Here is a 14,582-nt window from a genome sequence, read left to right on the forward strand (position 1 = left end):
CGAGGGTCCCCTGAGGAAGTGATGCTTGAACTGACACCTGAAGAAGTAGAGGTGTGCACGAAGAAAGGAGAGAAGAATGTTCCGGGGAGCAGGAACAGGTTGGACCAAACCTTGGGTCAGGAGGTAGCCCAGAGACCACGAGGGCCTGCAAGGAAACCAGTGATTCTGGAGGGTGCCAAGTGGAAGAGGTGTGGGAAAAGTCGGCAGGGACCAGACTTGCAGGTGGTCCTTGTCTGCTGAAGTAGAGGGATTGCGTCTTTATCTTGAAAGCCACGGGAAGCATTTGCACGTTTCATCAGGGTGACATGAGAACAGGTTTGCTGCTTTGCAGAGTTCACTCTGGCTGCTGCATGGGGAACAGGTTGGAGGAGTCTACTGAAGTCATCCCGGAGGGAGAGGAGGGTGCTCTGGTAACGGCGGTGGCCGCAGAGCTGGCCACACTGAGGGATGCATAGGGCTGCCACGCACTGGGGAGAGACAGGAATGACTGCCCCCACTTAGAGATGAGAGAATCGAGCCTCAGAAAGGGGAAGTGGTCCCCACAAATAGCACATGATGAGATCAGGCTCACAGCCAATCTTCTGAGTCAGAGGTTCAATCCCCAGGGGACGAGTGTCAGGTTTCATTATTGAGGTGCGTGCTGAGTGGCTGAGCAAAGACTGGTCCCTGGGGCCAGGGCTGGCCTCTTTCCCAAGGTGTGTGCTATCAAAGGTGAGGACGGCAGCCTCCAACCCGACCAGTTCTGTCCTCAGCAAATGCCAGGTCTTCAACCGAAACCCAAGGGTGCCAGCGGTGGGCAGAAGAAGACTAAGCTCCAGGGCCAGCTGGAGACAGGACCCGGAAGAGATGAAGATGACAAGCCCCGGGGGCACAAAGACCTGGCTACAAACCCTGTCTTGGCCGCCTTCTAGCTATGTGCCCACGACCCCACCCGTGGTTTCCTGGACTCGGCCCCAATCTAGGGACCATTATACCAAGGCTGTAAGCCTTTGGCACTCAGGCTGGGTCCACTGAAGTTGCCAGTGTCCCTTTCGCCCAAGACATAGCTGCCCTATCTCTCCAAGGCCATCCTCTGGTGGGACAGACTCTTGTGGGGGTGGTGAGTATCCACAACAGGACATCAAGGCAGAGGCAGTGAGTGGTCTGCTCCGTAGGGAGGAATACGACTGTGTCACTGACATTGTTTCAACCTGCCAGTGCAAGGTGATAATAAAACACGGACTGGTTTCAGTCAGTTGATTGTTTTTAAACTCTCCACAGACAATGCAACGCCTGTTGCCCCGACTTAGAGCTGCTGACCCCCACCACCCCTGCCGCTTATCACTACCTCCCTTCCTCCCAGCCATGCCGGACGCGAAGGCCCCTCTCCCACTGCCACCTTCTCTAGGGAAGAGAGGGCCAGCTTACTATGACTCTTTGGGACATTGAAATGATATTCATGTGCTCGTTTATTCACTTATGCAACAAATCTTTATGAAGCCCTGCCATGTGTCAAAACCAGCAGTACAGGCTGTAATTACAGGTATATGTTAGATAGGATACTGTCCCTAAGAGAGGCTCATTCATGCATTCCCTCATTCACTTATTCATCCAATATGATATTAGTTGAGCACCTACTGTATGCCAAGTCCCGTGCTTGTCATGGGAACTGTGGCCCCCCAGTCAGGTTATTGAACCGGGAAGGTTAGGCTTCCTCAAGGAGATGCTGCTTCAGCTCTCCTTTGCAGACAAGTAGAAGATAGCTAGATGGAGAAGGAAAAGGGTGGAAAAGGAAAAGGGAAATCCTTCTAGATGGAGGGATCAACAAAGGCAAAACCCCAGAGGTACGAAACAACTTGAAGTCAGAGAACCACAAGTAGTTCTGTGCGGCTGAAGGGTCCGCATGGGGGACCGGGCAGGAACAAGACCAGAGTAGAGCTCAGGGATGGATCATAAAGGGTCTCAAATACTAAGCTAAGAAGGGGAACTTTTTGCTGAAAGCCATGGAAGAACTATGGAAGGGTTTTAGGCTGGGGTGAGAAAGGGGATAACAGGTAGGGTCAACCATCATCAGGCATTAGAAAGGTCTGGCTGCAGCATGGAGAATGGAGTAGCATGCGTGAGACTCGAGACAGGGAGCCCAGGTAGGCAGCTGTTAGGAGGCTGACACTGAGGCAGAGGAATGGAGAGGATGGATGCGCCCGAAAGATATCAGGAAGGTAAAACCTGCAAGAGGTGGCTTATTAGTTAGCTATTGCCAGAAAATGCAGAAATCCAAACTCAGTGACTGAAAACCAACAATCATTTTTTGTAGATCAGCTAAGAGGTGGTTGATGTTGGCTGGGTTTGACTGGCTTGGCTGGATTCCCTTATACACCTGCGGCTGGCTGATTTTAGCTGGGCTTGATTGGGTGGTTTGGTCCTGCTCTGTCACCCTCCTCCTGGCACTGGTGGGCATGTTTTTCTTATGACAATGAGGACAGAGGCACAAGAGAACAGGCCTAATCAGGCAAGCAATTTGCAAGCCTTTAGTTATGTCACAGCCACCAACATCCCCTTGGCTCAGTCATGGGTGAAACTAAGGTGAAGGGGTGGTAGTTACAGTCCATCTTTCTAGAAGAAGACCCGCCAAGTCACACGGCACAGGGCATAGACACAGTGAGGGCTGAAGAACTGGGTCCATTCATGTAATTTCCGGTACCAGACGAGGGCTTGGAAGGGGAAGGTAAAGAAAGGAAGGGAGTTCATGAGTTTTTGGCCGAGAACGTGGCACATGTCAGCCCAACTGCCTCTCCAGCTTGGACCGATTCTCCTTTGTACCCCACATCTGGGCCCAGCTCCATCAGGAATTATGCCTGAGACAGGGTTTGTCTCAGATCCAAGGTCTGTGCAGGCTGTCCACCCTGCTCAGGCTGTTCTGGGCAGAGAACCAATGCCCCACCCCCAACCCCATCCAGGCGGGCCTTCCCTGATCTCTCTGCCAGCCCGACCCAGGGGCCCCCAGCTTGCATCACTGCAAGACTAGCTTTCCCTTCTCACTCAGACTGTGTTGATTACACATTCCCGAGACTTGTTTTCCTCCGTGTGGGCAGAAACAGTTGCATCACTGCTTTCAATCCTGAAAACAGAGGGGTGGGTGGGAAAAGAGGTGTGTGTTTGGAGGTGGGAGGAATCTCCTGCTTCCGGCCTCCTGGGATCCCCTCCTCCCCTCTGCACAGACGGCACAGACCTCTCCTCTCTTGCTGCCCAAGCAGACTGTCTACCTGATTTCTCCAACAATTGGGAAACAGATTTAATCTCCCCCGAGGGTAACCCTGGAGGAAGGGAGCAGAAGTGGCCTGAACCCAGGGTGACCTGGAGGATGTCATCGTCCCTTTCAGAATTTCAGTGTTTATACCTGTAAAACAGCAGCATTGGTCTAGGGGACACGGAATGTTTAACACTCATATGATGCTTAGTAAGTATCATACTATCTTTAACTGCTTTGCAAAAGTAACTCATTCAATGATGCCAGCAACACGGCAAGTCATGCCCATGTTACGGGGGTTGGGGGTAGGCTAAGGCTCTGAGAAGTTAAGTAATTTCCCCAAGGACACACAGCCAGAGAATGACAGAGTTAGGGCTTGAACCCAGGCTGTCCAGTGCCAGAATCCACATGTAACTACCATGTTATGCTGCCGCTTGCTTTTCTCTCCTATCCAAATTTCTAGAAGTCCAGAGAACGGGCCTCTCGGAGTCCTGCCTGCCTCACATCCATCTTTATGTCCTTTGGAATGGGTTTTGTGGGTTGAATTGTGTCCCCCCCCTACAAAAGGTCTGTTCACATCCTAACCCCTGGTCTGTGAATGTGACCTTTGGGGTCTTTGCAAATGTAATCAAGTTAAGATGAGATTATATTGGATTAGGGTGGCCCTTAATGAATTGCGAGTGGTGTTTCCGTAAGAGAAAGGAGAGGAAGATTTGATGACAGAGACATCAGGACACAGAGATACACAGGGAAGGTGACCATGTGAAAACTGACGCAGAGATTAAAGGGATTCCCCCAGAAGCCTAGAACTACTGGTAACCACTAGAAGCTGGAAGAGGCAAGGAAGAATTCTCCCCTAGAGCCTGCACAGGAATCAGGGCCCTGGGGACACCTGGATTCCAGACCTCTAGTCTCCAGAATTGTGAGAGAATAACTGTCTATTCGTTTAAGCCACACGGTTTGTGGTCGTTTGTTAGGACAGTCCTGGGAAACTAATGTAATGGGTAAGGGGACCTTGAAGGCTTCCCACAGAGGCAGCTATGGAAACACCTGAATTCAAGCTGGCGGCCTTCTCTGACTCCTGATTCACATCTCAGATCCTCTGTCTGCAGCCACCTCTCATTCCTTCTTCATGGCCTTGTAGCCACTCAACCAGGCTGACCTTGATTCCCGGAGGACTTTGGTCCTGAAATGCAAACTGCAGGCTTGGGGTGGCTGAGTAGAAAGGACGACCGGTGGATACGGAACCTGGATGGCGAGCTAACTGGGGGTACAAAGAAAGATCTTGAACTTCATGGGGGTTAAGGATTGGGCTTTCGGAGCCTCGGGAAAAGGCTTGGAATTCTAAGTGGCCATGCTTCTAAGCCCCAGTCCCCGACCTGCAGGAAGCAGGGAGTCTCTGAGCTGAAAAGTGGCTCAGAGTCATTCCAGGTGCCAATCACGTCACCTCTCAGCTCCGTTCCCGCCCCCTCCAGAGCAGGGCTCATTCTGCGGGCAGCACTGGGTGTTTGTGAGGATTAAATAAGACTGGGTCTGAAAGGCTTTAGGGGACTGTCAAACGGAACAACAGCTGGCTGGGAACCCTGGTGCCTCTCCCACATGCCAAGTCCCTGGACTCTGAGTCTGGCTCATCATCACCTTCTCTAAGCACTGGCCCAAAGCTGGGCTCGTTGGGGGTGACCAGGAAGTAGTAACTGAATTTTGCCTTGTATTTGGCTCCTCATTATGACAAAGTCAGCGTTCCATTCCCAAAACCATCATTTTCTACTCCTGACTGAGAGGCCGTATCAATCAGAGGCAAAACAACCAAGCCAGAGAAGTCCGTTTGCCCACGGGCTAGCTCCCTTTCTTCTCCACCCACCACCCTCCATTCCTTCTGCGCAAATCCCTCCTTCCAGACTATTCTCCAAAATTCTCTTGCTGGGGCTCCCTTGGGCTGGCTGATACTTGCAATGACGGGGAAGACCCGAGGTTTCGGGTAGACATTTAATGAAGGTCTGGTGGAACGTGAAGCTCTCAGAGATCCTAGGGTGTGACTCCCTCATGGTGGAATCATGAAGTCTCAGACTTCTGGCTAAGACCATTACCCTGATCTACTACCCTGGCAGGGAGCTCTTAGAACCCACACGGCATCTCTTTTCCTTTCACACTTTTCTTCTTACCCTGCTGCATCCACCCACTGAACTCATCGCACCCTCACACTCCACACTCCTTAGGCAGAGAGTCCAGAAAAGGGACAGGACATCGAACCTGGATGTCGCCTGACGTGTAGTAAAGGAGGCAGGGTGGAAAGATGGAGTCAGACACACCTGGACTCGAAGTTTGGCTCTTCCACTTGCTGTGTGGTGTTGGGCAAGTTATGTCACCTCTCTGGGCTCATTTTTGAAATGAGGAGCACAGCATCCACCTCTCAGTGTTTGGTGCAGAACAAGAGGGCATGCACCTCTCTCCCAGGCCTGGCATGCAGCTCCTGGCACACACAGTGACAGATCTAAAAAGGCAATGAGGTGTAATGGAAACTTCTCAGGCGTTGGAATCTGACAGGCAGGAGTCTGAGTCCCTGCTCTGTCACCTCCTTGCCGTGTGGTCTTGGGCAAGTCACTCCACCTCTCTAATCTGCAGTTTCTCTATAAAATGGGATAAAGCCCCTCTCCTTGGGATTTTTGTAAGGATTAAATGAGATGTGTAGGTACGTGATCACTAGCTCTATCATGTACTTCTGGGCCCTCTACCTTCTAAACTCTGGACCCTTTAATGCCAGACTGCAAAGGAAGGTTTCAAAGTTCTACCTGGCTGACCTTTTGGCTTCCAGATCTACTTGGCCTTGGTCATGATAAACCGCTGGCTCTCTGGACTGTCCCCAACTTGGAACGCAGAGGCCAGACCACCAGTCTGATGCTTCCCAGAGTTGCATCTAAAAGCCTAGAAATTTCCTTTGTGGCTTTGGCGTGACTCAAGGCAAGAGGTGATGGCTTAGGTCTCTCAGGCTGGACTGGCGCGGCCAAAGGTCTCGTCAGATAACCTTCCCAACGGCCACTATGGTAACCAGAGCCATTTACTTGGCTGCGTCATGGCCGTGAGGGGAAAAAACGGACTGACGGCTTGTATCATTTGGCCCTCACATGGACTTGCTGGGGGGGGGGGGCAAGGAGACGTAGAGGAGGCCGGCTTGGCTCTGGTCCTGTGCAGGGGGGCCTCAGGGTCCAGTGCACGTGCTGGATCACCTGGAGGCCGCCCCATTCCCCAGGGAGGGGCTGCCCGCAGACCTGTTATCACCGGCCAGGTCCTTTCCATTGGGCCCAGCAGGAATTAGCAGAGGCTGCTAAGTGGCCTCCGGCTTTCTCCTGTGCTCCAGAGAAGGGGGGAGGGAAGGGGTGGGGGGGGGCAGCACCAGCGGTGTGCGCATGGGGCGATTGTCATGGTTACGCTTTGACAAAACAAACGGCTCTGCTTCCTGCAGGCCACCTAAACAGCCACCGCAATGTGGGCATTGATCACGCCGGCGGCTAGGGCAGTGGGCGCTGGGCTGGGGCGCCGGAGCCCAGCCCTACGTGCGCTGGGTTCGGGGAGGCAGCCCCTGGCACTGTGGATAGAGGGACTGTTTGCTCAGACACATGTTGCTGCTGGGGCAAGGTAAGGGCTGGTCCGGCGTGTGTGTGCGCGACGGTGTATGTCTGTGAATGTGTGTGCCTCTGTGTCCGTGATGTGCGTGTGTGTGCGCGCGCCTCGGGGTGTGTACCTTGTGTGGCTGAACTCATGGAGAGCTGGCTCAGCGGAAGACAGGGCTCAGTACGTTCCAGCATTAGAAGTGAGAGATAACAAGACCACATGTTGCTGCTCGGATTCTCTCTCTCTCTCTCTCTCTCTCTCTCACTCTCTCTCTCTCTCTCTCTCTCTGCCTTTTTTCTGTGTGTGATTCTCTGCGTCTCCTTCTCCTGTGTCTCTCTCTGTCTCTCTCCTCTCTGTCTCTGCCTCCCTCCTCCCCCTCCCTCACCCCCTGTCATCCCAGCGCCTGTTTCCATCACCTCCCAGTCCCCCATCATCTCTTGTCTGTCCTCCCAGGCCCCGGGGCAGTCAGGAGCTCTGAGGGTTGTCCACCCTTAGCTGACCGGCTCATGCCTGCTGCCCTCCAGGGTGCCCAGCGTTTGAATGTCCCCAAAGCTACTGGCTGAGAGTGCACCCATCTCAGAGCCCCTCGGTCTCCCCCTCCTGCCAGGTAAGCAGGGTTCCAGGAGGGAGAAGGGGTCCTTGGGTGGTGGGAGGCTGGCGCAGGGGGCCTTGGCACCCATGGGAAGCAGTGGCGCCTGCTAACACGTCAAACCCCTGCTGAAAGTCCTGTCATAACATCTCCTGCAGCAGCCCCAACAGTTCCGCGCTCTCTGGCTCATCCCTCTGCTCCCTCCGCTAGGCGCCGGCTCCCCACAGCACAGCTGACAGCGGCTGGGGGGTAAGGCAGACCTTCACCCTCTTCTCCTCCCCTCCAAGAGCTATAGGCACCTTCCTGTCTCTGTTCCTTCTCCCTTTCTTTCTTTTTTTTGAAGCAGACTTAAGTGGAGGCAGAGCGCTCGCTCTTTCCCTCCTTCTCTGCTGGCACAGGAGCCTGTTCCCTGAGTTCAACTCTTTGAACCCAGCCAGGTCCACGGCAGCTGGGCAGAGGCTCAAAGGCACTGGATGCACCCCAGCCCTCCTCCCCAGGTGTGGAGGGCAGAGGGCACAGAGCCTCCCTTGGTTAGTGGAATGGGGAGGCGAGCGCTGAGAGAAGTGTAAGGGGCCTGTGTGTAGGGGTGTGCCCCTTTAGGGTAGTGATATGTGTGGAATGAGGTACCTGAGTTGGTGGGGGGGAGGTGTGTGTAAATGTGCTTACATGAGAGTTACATGTGTGGAATGCCCTGTGTCTACCGGTGTACAAGGATTTAAGAGTATGGGGTATGTGTATGTGTGTGTGTGTACGCGCGTGCACACAGGCGCAGGTGATTGTGGGTTGAACTTGACCCAGAGGTTGCTGGGCAGGCTCCCCAAGGCCTGCCATGGTAGCTGCATGCCATCCCCTCGTCACCCAGCTGTGGTGAGCACCGCTGTCAAGGGGCAGCGCTCTGGTTGTTTCCTATCTGGCCCCATCCAGGTGATGATTGGGGCCCAAGGTGAGGTAGGTAGGCACTGCGCCCCGATGGGTGGCCTGCAGACCCCACTGCTTTTCTGACATGAGACAGGCCACGGCTCCTGGGCCAGGGATCTGAGCATCTTTTCCAGCCCAAGGTAACGTGGGGTCTGTGGAAGACTAGCCTCAGATCCAGACCAGATGAAGCTCTTACAAGGGACTTGTTAGAAGGGACTGCAGCCATTGGCCATTGGTTTGCTGCCTGGTGGGACGGGCTGCTAGTGACGTTGTCCTGGGCCTACAGGAAGAGCGTCATTTCTGTCCCCCCGCGTCTCCCTCATTGTGCTGGGCTCTGAGCGCACACCTGACTGGCTGGTGGCCTCTCCTTACCACACGAATGATGCTGATTATGGTTTGAGGAGAGGCCAGCTCCACGAGGGAAGATCAGCCCTAGGGGAACAGGGACAGTGGAAGAGGCACACAGGGGCTCCAAGTCAGCTGCTCCTCCAGGACCCTAGCCTTGAGCTCCTGCTCAGGTTCCAGTGTCCTCTCTACTGGGTGAGTGGGTCTCTCTTAGCACCTCCTGGCTGATTCCCTCCAACTACATGACCTGGGCAACCAAAGCTAAGCTGACTTAGCTTTCTGTGGTCTCACGGGCATCCCCAGTCCGGCCAGATTGGGAAAAAGGCTTGGGCCAGGCCAAGGGTCACCATAATTAAGAAGTCAGTGGAGTCCCTTGGGGCATTGAGAACAGCCCAGTGGGATCAGGGGACAAGTGTGGCTCCAGGTCTTCGGGAGCACAAATCCTCTTGTCCCATGAACCTCTTTTAAAAGGATGTGTCCCTGGGGCATTCCCTCATGAAAACCCAGCTCTCCAGGTTACTCACGCAGCAGTAAGGCTGACCCATAAAACCCTCTGGCAGAGGGGGTTGGGTCAGGGGTGGTCAGAAGGGCTCCTGGAGGAGGTGATATTAGAGCGGGAAGTTGGAGGAAGCAATGCCAGGATGTGAATACTCGGATGGATAAAAAAAGAGCAGGAAGGTTATTGCGTGGCTGGAGGTGTGAGTACAGGCAGGTTTGGGGAGGGGGTGCAGAAGGTCTTGGTCAGCTGTTATCAATTAAGTCAGGTTGAATGAACAGACAAGCTGGGGCGGAAAGAAGGAAAGGAATGAAAATGATTCAGTCACTGGGTGCCCACTTTATACCAGGCTCTGTGTGGGCACTGGGTCTCTGCTCTCAAGGTGCTTACAGTCTCAAGCGGGGAGACCAACATTAACCAACTACTCAAGATTATGTAAAGTAGCCAGCCGTGAGAAGAGCTCTTGGGTTCGACATCTCTTAGGGCTGGCCAAGAGGAGAATGCCCAGAAAGCTTATGTGAGCCTGAGGCACTGGCTGGAAGGTCAGGCTGGAGGTGGGCCTCTGTGCCATCTGCTCAGACACTGGAGCAGGACAGGGGCCAACCACTTTGGGAGAGAGCAGAGCAGGCCTGAGATTGCACCTTGAGGAATTTTTGCCTCCAGTGACCACTCACTTGCCTCCCTTCAGTCCTGGCCCCAAGGGATGAACCTTCAAAAGAAAAAGAGAAGGGGCAGCTGGAGGGAGCAGACCGGTCCTCTCTGCCTTGTGACATCCCCTTACCAGGTACCTCACCCTGGTACTTTATTTAATTCCCATTTTATAGATGACAAAACTGAGCCTTGAAGAGCACACAGAGCTGTGTGTAAGGTGTGTAAATGGCAGAGCCATTTCACCAGAAATGAGGTAGGAGATGCTGGCAGATTCGTCAGGCAGTGCCTGAGTATGTGCTCTGTCCTTGGTGCCCTGGGAGAAACCTAAATGAGAAGAGAAGGGCCTTTGTGCCATCCTTTAGGAGAGAGGTGAGGCCAGCTCTAGGGAGGGCGATTGTCATAGCAAGATAGGCTGAGTGAGGCTGTATCCTGGGGGCTCAGAGGAGGGAGCAATCTCCCCAGATAAAGGAATCAGGAAAGGCTTCAGGGAAAGGACCCCTAGGATAAGTAGGTTTAGAAACACAGAGATGGGACCACAGTGTTGTGTGTTGAGGGAAGAGCCTCGCAAGAGCATGGAGTTGGGACGCGCAGGGGTCTAGGGAGGAACAAATATTCTGGTTTGTCAGGCACAGAGGGTAAAAGTGGAGGAGTAATGTGGGATCGGGCTGCAGAGGGGGGTGGGGCGGTCATCAGGGAGGCTGGATTCGACCTGAAGGAGCTGGGCCTCCGTTAAGGCTGCTGCCAGTCCTCGAGCAGAGAACTGTGATCAGATCAGGACCTCAGGAAGACAAACTGATGACCCTGAGGAATTGAAATTTCACCTCTTGAATCTGCACTGGGGTCTGGAACGATCCCAGCCCCCAGTTTGAAAACGCTTTGCTAGATGATATGCTGTGAAAGTGCCTGAGATGAGAGTCCCAAATGGCCTCCGTACAAAGCTCTCTCCTTCTTCCTATAACCACACAGGGGATCAAACTGCTGGGCCCAGGATACTGCTAGGTGATTCCTTCCAGGGATGCCACCCTGGAGATGATGGAGGACACGGGGTTAGCACCGCTGGAGTGGGTGCTCCCTGCACGGCCTAGAATGGGGCCATGGCTGAGAGTGGCTGGAGGGCAGGGGATGGTTCTACCGGCTTGACTGTGGATCCCCAGTTCCTTGTTCGGAGGGCCTGAGTAATTGTTATCTGAGAACTCACAGATGTGAGGTAGCAGGTTAAAGCAAAGTCACCGTAATAGAAGAACACTAATGAACTCACCACTTAGAAGTAGGCCCTGCGTGAACGTCTCTCCGTGCCCAAAGCCAGCTTCGATCCCTGCCCATCTGGGTCTCTTTGGTCGTTGGGCGGAGTCAGCAGCTACCCAGGCCGTGCCAGAGGATTCAATGGTGAAACCAAAATCTTGTGAAAGTTGTGGGATTTAGGAAGCCAATCAAAGGGACATTGGAGGACTCTTCTAATCCCCTCCAAAGTCACAGACCACGGAGAACCTGGTAGAAGTGGGCTAGTTAACAAGAGAAGAGAAAATTAGCAACAATTAGTTCATACTACAAAACTTTAATCATTCTGCTGTGCCACTAAAATACGAAATGAAAAAAGGCCACATCTACAGAACTGTACACCTGAAACCTATGTAATTTTACTAACCATTAATAAACTTTAATAAACTTTAATTTAAAAATAAATAAAAAGAAAAAAAGAGAAAGATTCAGTGTTACTACTACTAACTTTAAAAAGCAAGTTAAACCAATAATAGGGTTCGATATTACACCTAAATATTAAATTATGAATAAATAAAGCAAACACACTTAGAAAAATAAAATTAAAAAACGTCATATCATGCCAGCGCATAATTCCGTTAAAAAAAATTATTCCCCCCAAACCCAATCAATGCTTGATTTGTTCTTTGTTCATTAAAAGTTTAAGCACACGGCTGTAATTATAATCTCATTTTGGTCCAATATGAGATTCTATTTTCATATTTTTAGTTTCATTTTTTCAAAATAAAATCCCAGTTGAAAACCTTTTTTTACTCACAATTTCTTATGGAATTTCGGTTCCTGTCTTAAGTGAATTCCCTTGGAGAGGACTTTTTCTGGTCCAACTTTTGGGAAACTATGGAGAGCTCATGTGGTCAGTTTAATATTTGTAGACTTTATGAATGAATAAATTAATGAGTGGATGACTGTGGCCCCTTCCAGAACCATGCATGTTTGCTTTTTAAGTCTCTTGCTTCTGTATTGCCTGCCTCACCTTAGGTCATTCATTCATTTATTCAACATTCGGTGACCAGCTGCTGGTTGGCAGGCATCCTTCTAGGCACTGGGGATACAACTATCCACAAAATACACAAAAATCTCTGCCTTCGTGGAGCTTATATTCTAGTGGACCCACTGGCCAGTCTCCCCTCCCCCTACTCCTTACTCTTTTCTCAATATTGTGGCTTCTGTCCCTGTTCCATCGTCTTTGCTCAGAGACCCATTCACGGTTCTACCAGCCAAGTTAGATTCGGTTGTTGCTGCGTTTTAATTCTTGCTCATCCCACACCTCCAAAGGGGGTCACACATGTTGTCACATAACACAAGCACTCCCAGGTCCAGGTTAACAGAAGCTCTTTGTGAACATGTGTCTCCACAATCCCGGTGGCAGGGAACAAAGACAGGGCCACTTACATACTGGCTTTTACAGCTTCCACCTGGCAGTGCCACACTTCACTTCCACTCAGTTCATTGGCCCAAACAAGACACACAGCTACGCCCTCAAGGGGGGCAGGAAAGTGCAGCCTGCCATGTGTCCAGGGGAGGAGAAACGGAAAGATCAGCCCAAGAGCTTGGTGATCACCGTCAGGCTTCTTCCAGAGAAGGGTGTCACAGCCTTTATGAAATGCTGACAGGAAATAGGGGGGAGAGGTAAGGTTATTTTGGGTTGGATCCCTCCGAGCATCTTATTCCCATCCGCTGGTCACTAGCACTCGACTCTGATCGGCAGATGTGAATGCCTCAGGGCCAGCAGTTTCAGCTTCTGCCACTCTCAAGCCCCAGCTTAGCAAAGCAGCAGGCTGGTTTCAACAGTGTGTTGGTCAGCTAGCGCTGCTATAACAAAACTACCCAAACAACCATTTACTTCTCATAGTTCTGGAGGCTGGAAGTCTGAGGTCAGGGTGCCTGCATGGTTGGGTTCCTCATCTGCAAAATGGGGATATAATAGGTCTCCTTCATAGGGTTGTCCTGAAGGTTACCCGAACTAATTCATGAAAAGCATTTTGGACGAATGCCTGGTAGATATTAATTGTTCACTATGTGTTAGCTGTTACTATTTTTAAGAACTGTTGCAGCCACTGTTGTATATGCTGGGGAATATAACAAGGTGCAGGAAGCTTTGGTCCCTACCCTGGGGCTTACATTCTCACGGGTGTTGGGCAAAGACAGACACTAAGCCAGCAGCCCAGCTGTCCTTACGTACCACCCGTTGTGCTGTGTGCCACGCCTGAGAGGTGGGCTCTGGGACTGAGTGTGACAGCAGCGTCCCACATGGAGGAGTGAGTGGCAGACCTGGCACTCGGGCCTGGGGGCCTTAACTCCCTGCCCAGTGCCCTCAGCCCATACGGCCTCTCTGTGCAATCTGAAGGGGCAGCCTGTGTGGGGGAACAGGCTTGCAGCTTCGTACAAACTACCCTGGGACCTCAGAAGGAAGCTTAAAACAATGAATGTATTCTTCAGCCAACACCTAGGCTGGGCACCCTGGGAAAGGGGGCCCCTGAGATGGCTGGATGGCAGGTCTGGGGCCTATGGTGGCTATGGCCACCACGGGGAAATGCCAAATATACAGGAGCCCAGAGACAGTCTAAGTTGGTGGGAGAATAAGACCAGAAAAACATCCCAGAGAAAGAAGGAAATAAAAGCAATTGCCAGCATTGCTTTCACTTCACACCCAGTGTCTCACTTGTAATCCTCACAATAACTCTGGGCGATAAACTACCATTTCTTGTGCCCATTATGCAGAGGGTGAAACTGAGTCTCATAAAAGTTTCCAATGAAAAAGCATTGGATATGGAGGAGGAAAGGCAGCTTCCAGGAGCAGGAATTAGCTTCTTGGTCTGTCATTTCAGCACTCAGAGGTGTTACAGAGGGCAAGGCCCTCTCTTCAATTCCCCAGGACCCCCAGTGCAAGAGAACAGTTCTGGAAGGGAAACAGCTACCAGGTGGATTCTGAAATAGCCCTCGCCACGCCAGCATCCCATGAGCTCCTCAGCAGACAGGGATCAATGGGCTGGAGACACAGACCAGGCCCAATCCAGATAGAAAATCCACTTAGTGCCTTTCCATGGGGCCGCAGGGACATGACAGCTCAGTCTGGCACACCTTGCAGATGTGCCCCTGGAAAGGTGGGTGGAAACTGAATTATATAAATGGAGTCCAATTTTCCCAGCGCTGTGGGAGCTCGTTTCTGAGGGACCCTCAGTGGGCAGAGACGCCAGCACTAGAACTTCATTGGGCCCCCAGGGAACTCACAGTCGTCTCCCTGCTGGCCAGCACCATCGATATGTATTTAAACCACCTTCTCCCGACGATCACACAACAAAGACTCTTTTCAGAAACACTATAGACAGCTCTTTTTTATCTGGCATTTTCAAATCTGGATGTGCCTCTTTCTCCCTCCTCCGGCAAGTCCAGACGCAGCCTCTTAACTGGAAGCCTCGGATGCCATGGGCTGCTTGGGCCTCCGCTACCCTCAGGGCTGACTGTCCTGG

The 14,582-nt window shown here is 52.1% G+C and overlaps 1 protein-coding gene across 1 annotated transcript in view; it reads left to right on the plus strand.

Annotated features, from left to right (window-relative positions):
- Positions 1-6,721: 6,721 nt before the first annotated feature.
- The window catches only part of VWA5B1 (von Willebrand factor A domain containing 5B1), a 67,031-nt gene continuing 59,170 nt past the window's right edge, over positions 6,722-14,582 (plus strand). Inside the window, exon 1 of the mRNA XM_033113228.1 lies at positions 6,722-6,859. The gene's annotated coding sequence lies outside the window, so the exon portion shown is untranslated. The remainder of the gene's footprint in view (positions 6,860-14,582) is intronic.

Source organism: Rhinolophus ferrumequinum, chromosome 9 (genome assembly GCF_004115265.2).
Source record: "Rhinolophus ferrumequinum isolate MPI-CBG mRhiFer1 chromosome 9, mRhiFer1_v1.p, whole genome shotgun sequence".
In the NCBI taxonomy this organism is placed as follows: Eukaryota; Metazoa; Chordata; class Mammalia; order Chiroptera; family Rhinolophidae; genus Rhinolophus; species Rhinolophus ferrumequinum.